The sequence below is a fragment of the Phyllostomus discolor genome, chromosome 3 (assembly GCF_004126475.2).
Source record: "Phyllostomus discolor isolate MPI-MPIP mPhyDis1 chromosome 3, mPhyDis1.pri.v3, whole genome shotgun sequence".
Taxonomy (NCBI): Eukaryota; Metazoa; Chordata; class Mammalia; order Chiroptera; family Phyllostomidae; genus Phyllostomus; species Phyllostomus discolor.
The window spans coordinates 8,680,650-8,688,272 of NC_040905.2; positions in this window are offsets into that span (position 1 = coordinate 8,680,650).

Sequence of the window (7,623 nt, forward strand, 5' to 3'; positions counted from 1 at the left end):
TCCCTTTTAGTTATTCACCTAAAGAAAAGCTCATCTCCATCAACCCCATTAAATTTACTTCTTCCCCTTTAAGATGTCATGGACCACCATAAAGAATTACTGTCTCGGGACCAAGTATAAAATTTCTTCCATAGAGAAAACAAAACCCATGGTGTCCTATGCTTTTGTCTGTGGCACAGCATGATATTCTCATCATGTTACTAGAAACTCCTTACTACTAAAAAAAAACGGGTCTCAGCTGATTATTTAGAAACTTTAGGTATTTAACACAAACCCTGGGGTCAGACTTAAATCTTTGTCTCACTAACTTAATAGCCTGTAAACTTGGGAGAGTTACCAGATCATACCAAGCCTTAGTTTTCACCGCTGGTGAAATGGTGATAATACCAGCACCAACTCACAGGCAGTTTTCAGACTCAAAAGAGTGATGTATGTAAATGACCTCACGTGGTGGCTAGCCCCAGCACAAAGATTTAGTGAGCAGCAGCTTTTACTGTTGCTCTTCATCTTATGTTGTCATTAGTGATATTTTAAATCTGACCTAATTCTTCAGGTCATTTGGCTTTCTATTTGATTTGCCATAATCATGTAAGTTTTAATGATATTTACATAAAACAATATCTCTTAGTTTACTGCAAGGGCAGTTTATTTGTAGATAAATTTGCTTCTCTTTAAATGTTATTTCAGCAGTGTTTAGCTGTATCTCCGATTTGTTCAAATAATTCTGAAATCTAATTTCCCTAATCAGCAGGCACTCCCGTCTTCCTTTCCCTGTTCTCTACTCAATGTGATATTGTGTGAACAAAGGCTGCCCATGATCAAACACCAGTTCCTGGAGCTTTTCACTACCCAGCGAATTCATGAGGGGCAAAAACCATACTCTAGTAATTTTTTTCCTTTCCTTTTCATTCTTCCATCCAAAAAAACACAAGTAATCTTTCTGCCTCATAGGTGCTCATTTAATGCATTGAACGAAGTCATTTAGAATCTATCACCGTTAACTATCTGTAACCAATATAACTGTCCTCTTATTATTATGACATTATTATGATCTGCTGCCCTCTCTTTCACACTAATTGATGGCGATGTTAAGTGTGTTGAATTTGAAGTGAAGATACATTACTTCTGCCGCTTCAGATTTGCTGCCACATTGCAGTTATTTTCCCTTCCAGTCAAATAGCACACCATGACCCTGGAATTTAATGTTCTGAGGCTGTTTGCGGACTCCAGGCTGTGAATACCATCTACAGAGGACACTTTGTGCTGTCTGCAGGAGCACAGCAAGCCTGAAATTTAGAAGGCCGGAAATTTCACTCCACACACTACTGTCTTATATAATTGGTATCATCTTTTTTTAGCATGGCCTAAAAAAAAGGCTGTAAAGGTTTTGGCTAGGCACATCAAGTGACAATCACACAGTGTTCCTTAATTTTGTGACTTAAAATAAAATAAAATATGGTGGAGAGGTTTTACCAAAATTTATAAGAGGTAGGTATATTAGATGCTCTTTAAACTTCTGATTTGTCTGCAATTTGTATGACTTTCCTCCCTTTTCACTATCAAATGCACATTTTTTAATAACAATGGGGTAGTACAACTAACTGACTTTCATGTAAAGAACACTGTACCATACAGTGTTCCATAATCAATGGAACTGTATTCATTGATTATGAATTAGAATGAATAACATATTACTGATTTTGAAGTTTAGACACTTTGTTGAATTGATGAGTTTAGTTCCCTTGAGGCAATGTTGTGTTGGCCATTTTAAGAGAACAACAATGCTGTATTCTTAAATTTACACCTGCTATGTCAATAAAAACGTGGCTCAACCTTATACTTTCTCTCTCTGCTCTAAAGTATAAAACTGTTCATCAGTCTTTGAATGTTTTTCCTGTCTATGATCTTTGCACATACTGTTCCCTCTACTAAGCAAACCCACTTTGACATCTCTCTAAGCAGAGAATTCTCATTCCTCTATGAGAGCCAGGGCAAATGTACCCTCTTTATAAACCCTTTCTCAGTTACGTTGTTCCCCAGTGTCCTGATCGCACCTGCATATTTGTCAAGCTCCACCCTGATCTCAAGACCTGTAATAATTCTGAGTATCTCCAATATCCATTTGTCTGACTCACTGGACAGCCTAGTCTCGCACTTCTTTGACTTCCTGAACTTCAATGGCGTTCACAGCTCTCCTGCTTTATTCTTCTACATGGAAGGTATTTACATTGCTCTTATATTAAGGGATATCCAAACTTCTCAAGAAGTTCTTTCAATCAAATGCCTCTAAAGGTCAATATTAATTAAAAGATTATTATCAATCTTAAATAAACAATCATTATAATGAAAAGAGAAAGACATTGCAATGATGTAAGCTATATAACATAAAGAGGAAAACAAAAATATGTATGTGCACTCAATAGAATTAGAAGGTAAGTCACAGACTAGAAGAAAAGATCACAATAAATACACCTGATGAAGACTGCTACTCAAAATATACAAAGAACTCTTCAAAATCAACAATAAGAGAACAAACAACTTCATAAAAACAATGAACAGAGATCTGAATAGACTTCTCACCAAAGATACATAAATGGCAAGTGAGCATATGAGAGCCTGCTCAACATCATCTGTCATCGGGGAAATGCAAATGCCAGCAGTGAGATACCACTACACGGTATTAAAATGGCTCAAGTCCAAAACACTGACAACACAAAATGTTGACGAGGATGTAGAGCAACACAGACTCTCATTCGTTTTTGGTGGAGATGCAAAATGGCATAGCCACTTGGAAATAGTTGGGTAGTTCTTGCAAAAAAAAAACATACCCTGAGTATATGATCTAGTAATTGCACTCCTTGGTATTTACCCCAGTGAGTTGGAAACTAATTTCCACACAAAAATATGCACATGGATGTTTATAGAAGTTTATTTATAATTGCCAGAAGTTGGAAGCAACCAAGGCATCCTTCAGTAAGTGAATTGATAAATAAAGTGGTACATCCAGACAATAGAATGTTATTCAGTGCTAAAAGAAAATAAGACATCAAGTTATGAAAAGACATGGAAGAATCTTAAATGCATCTTACTAAGTGAAAAAAGCCAATGTGAGAAAGTCACGTATTATGTGACTCCAACGATATGACATTGTAGATCTAAAGTCAAAACTAAGAAGACAGTAAAAAGAGCAGTGGTGATGACTATGTGCTAGAGAATGGTGGGGGAGGAAGGGAAGAGATGTCAGGGCACAGAGGATTTTTAGGGCAATGAAATTATTCTGCATAACACTACATGCCACCATACATTTTTCAAAACCCATTAAACCTAAAACACCAGAGTGAGCCCTAATGTAAACTATGGACTTTGGGTGGTAACAATGTCAGAATATAGGTTCATAGGCTCAATTTTGCTGTGAACCTAAAAAAAATAATCTGTTAAAGAAAGAGACATGCACACAAAATGAATTCATAATTAATCTATAAAAACATGAAACAAGAGTTCTGTAGTTTAGAATAGTCATTACAAAAATATCTTAAAATGGCAGTTATTTAAGGTGTGGCCATGGGAACAGATGTATCATCCAATATGTTGTAAAATGTGTGATTCATGTAGTCAATTAATTGGTGGCATACTCTCTACAAATGGGCTTGATCGATTCAATGTGGAGCATTTATCCAGTAACATGTTTCCCTTGGAAAAGTTATATGTTTATTGACCAAGGATCAAAGACTATATTACAATGCCAAAAGTTTTGTTTCGATTAAAATGGTTTAGCACTACAAATACCATAACTTGCTCAGAAGACACGCAACTGGGAAAAACGATGTTTATTGAAGGGCAAGTATTTTGTTTACTGGAAGGAGGACAACTCTCAGATAACTCTCAAAATTTAATGCCCCACAGTTTGTAGAATTAGCATAAAGATTCTGATGTAAATACCTCTTAGCCCTTCTGGCGCCTTTTCCAATGGTGACTGTCACTTGTCTTAGCTCTTTATTTAATAGCTGACAGAGTTGAGTGGCCATTGTTTTGTTCTTTCTTGCTTATATTCCACATAGGAATTCAAACAACCTACTCTTGTAATTATCCGATTAAGTAGTAAAAGATAGAAAATTGTACTGCAACAACAATTAAAATAAAATTACAAAAAAACTAAAAAAATAAAAAAATAAAAACATTCTGGCAGAGAATAAGTTACTATATAGGAATTTGGTGGCCATTTTCCTATAGCCACCAAGCTATAGCATACCATTTTTTTTTCACCTCTTTTCCAATGCTACAGAAACTTTGCAGATAAAAACACCTAGAATTAGATGTAGTAAATCAATGCATTATAAAATTTTGTCACTAGCACTTTCAGAAGACTCGAGTGTATGGAGAAAACAAGAGGAACTTAGTATATGATTTAAAAGTATCTCAATGAAACTTGAGAACTCTTAATTTTTTAATAATGTATATTGCTATATGAAAATTACTTGGACAATTATTTGGAAAAAGTAAGCCAGATTCCTCTTTTCTGTTGATATAATAAGTGTGGTAGGCTGAATACTAGTCTCAAAGATAGCCAGGGCCCACTGTTAGAATATGTGAATGTCACCTCCTAATGCAGAAGTGGCTTCGCAGGCGTGATCAAGTTATGAATCTTGAGTTAGAAATATAGTCACAAGTGTCCTCATACCGCAGGGGAAGGCAGGAAGAGATCTGACTACAGAAGAAAGTGACAAGGGAGGGAAGAGGTGGGCGTGGTGTGAGACAGAGATTGCAAGCCGGACGGAGAGGGTTTTCCCTCGGAGCCTCCGCGTGGAGCCAGCCCGGCCTTCACTTCCGGCTCAGTGAAACAGGAGTCCCGTTTCTGAGCCTCCAGAACTGTACGAGAATTAATGTGTTATTTTAAGTCACCCCATTTGTGGTCATTTGTTTCCACATCCAGAGGAAACAAAACCATAGGTAAAAGTAAGAAGACAAAATATATATTACATACATGTAATGTGCATACTGAAATATGTGGGAGAAATCACTGATGTCTACAGATTACTTTGAAATGAGTAAAAATACATTGATGTGATGGATAGAATGGTGAAAATATATGAAGTCTGTCTGGAAAAAGTCCAGCATTGTTAACGTAACAAGGCAGTTTGTGTGACATCTATGTAACCTGGTGCCAAGGAGAGTGAACTGGAATGCACATGCGTGAACAATGAGGACTTCACTGTACTGGTCAGTGGGGGTGGTAGATGCCACTGAGTGAGCATGTGTACTATGTGGCCGTCACATTCAAAATGACTGAGTAGAAAAATGAATCTGCATTCAAATTTGCATTAAGCTTGAACATTCCTCTGCAGAAACTATTCGGATGATTCAGAAGGCTGCAGCTGTGAACATCTGGTGATTGGCAGCTTCATCATGACAAAGTGCCTGCTCACGCATCACATCTCATGCAGTGTTTTTTTGCAAAACATAAAATCACCCAGGTAACTGAGCCACCTTACAGCCCAGATTTGGTGCCCTGCGACTCCTGGCTTTTCTAAAAACTAATGTCACCTTTGAAAGGGAAGAGATTTCAGACCATTGATGAGATTCAGGGAGATACAATGTGGCAGTTGATGGCAATTGGGAGAACTGCGTGAGGTCCCAAAGTGCCTACTTTGAAGGGGACTGAGGTGTCATTGTCCTGTGTATAATGCTTCCTGTATTTTGTGTCTTCTTTAATAAATGTCTCTATTTTTCATAGTACATGGCTGGATACCTTCTGAACACACCTCCTACATGAAAGTAAGTAGAGTACAATTTAAACAGTAGAATCTAGATGGTAGGAATATAGGGTGCCATTATAAAATTTTTCAGGTTTTCTAAGACTCATGAGAAAATATTAAGGAAGAATCATAGATAAAAATATAGGTTATTATGAGATAGGAAACAGTCTTTTTTCCATGACACTAAGGGTAAAAGCTATGAAAAAAATCATTGGATTTGCGTGAGTCAAAATGAAAAACTTTGAGATAGAAAATGAAAAAAAATTAATAAAGTTACAAGAAAAAATAATGAACTGGGAAATATTTACAATATGTGTGTCAAAAGATATGTTTCCACAATATGACAATAGAATATTGCCACTAGAAGTGTTTAATGGCCTCCTAACAATGTTAAACACATAAAACTACTGTGTTTAGGATTCGGGTTTATATTCTTTACCTATAGTTAAACTCTGTGATCAACTCTTTTCCTTCCTCACCAATATCATTTTGTTATTACTTGGGGAAAGTTATACACAAAGTATATAAAAGAAGAAACCCAATTAGAAGTCACGAGAAGGCTGTCCTTAGGTTGTAAGGTGACACTGATTAGTAACATAGATGACCCTCTGGACCTTTTACCAGAACAGCATGCACACTCAACGTTACTCAGAGCCAGAGATGCACCTAAAATGAATCAGGAGGGAGGTGGGGAGGACTGGGGGGTGGTCTGGGATGGGGGTAAAAGGCAGAAAACTGTACTTGAACAACAATTAAAATAAATAAAATAAAATGACCTGTTTATTAAGAAACTAGCACACCTCTAATTACCTTAAATGCTGCAAGCCAAATATGAAATATAACACACCCCTTAATTGTTACTGACTACAAAGAAGAGCATTATAAATAAGGAGATACCATCTCCGGAGTAGTCATCGGGAAAAGAATGAATGAGCAGTGTGTCACGGTGCATCCAGTCCAATCAGCGGAAGAGCATGTAACCAGTGCAACTTCTTTCCAGAGAATTTTTAGGGATCAGAGAAAATGTTCGTGAAGATTTTATATGAAGTAGCAGTAGAGTTGTTTCTATGGTATGGTCTAGGTAATATAATGAAATCTATTAAATAGAAAAAAAATACAAAAAATTAAAACCAAAAGGAAGAACATCACATTGTTAGCAATCATTTTCTAGATTGTGGATAATGGTCTTTGTTACCATCTTTCAGATTTATTTTATATTTTTGCAATAGACATACCTCAGTTTTATAATCCACTAACACTATGTCTAAAGCACGAAAAGCACATGTGTATGTGTAGACAATCTGACCATAGGAAACATGCCCGCAACGGCTCCAGCAGACAGACAGACAGAAGGGAGGTGGGCACGATTGAATACCGCCTCTCCTGCTTCTCAACTGTGCCACCCCAGTACCACATGGCGGTCACCACGGCTCTACCTGGACCCTACTCCAAGACATCTTGAGATTTTTCTTCAATGGGATCAAGGCATTTGTACTGCATTAAATTTCCCCGAGAGACTTCAATGGGCAGGCACATTTGAGAATTATACAGCTAAGTAACGTTTCTTCTCAAAGTTTAGTTTGCATGAAAATCACATGGTACTTTTTAAAAATTACAAATTCTTAGCCTTTCAATTTGAGATAAAGCCCAAGTAGAAATCCACACTTCTAACAAGCACCCAGATCTTCTGATACACATGTTCAATGGGAAACACTTTAAAACTTAAGCAGTGACACTTTAAACTATATGTATGTGAGTATGTTTTTAAAAAATGTGTTGCTTTTTCCAACTTATCAGTTTTCATTTCTGGTTTACCTTGCAACTACAAAGGTGTCATGTAGGGGTCAAAATAAGTAACTGTGATTTATTC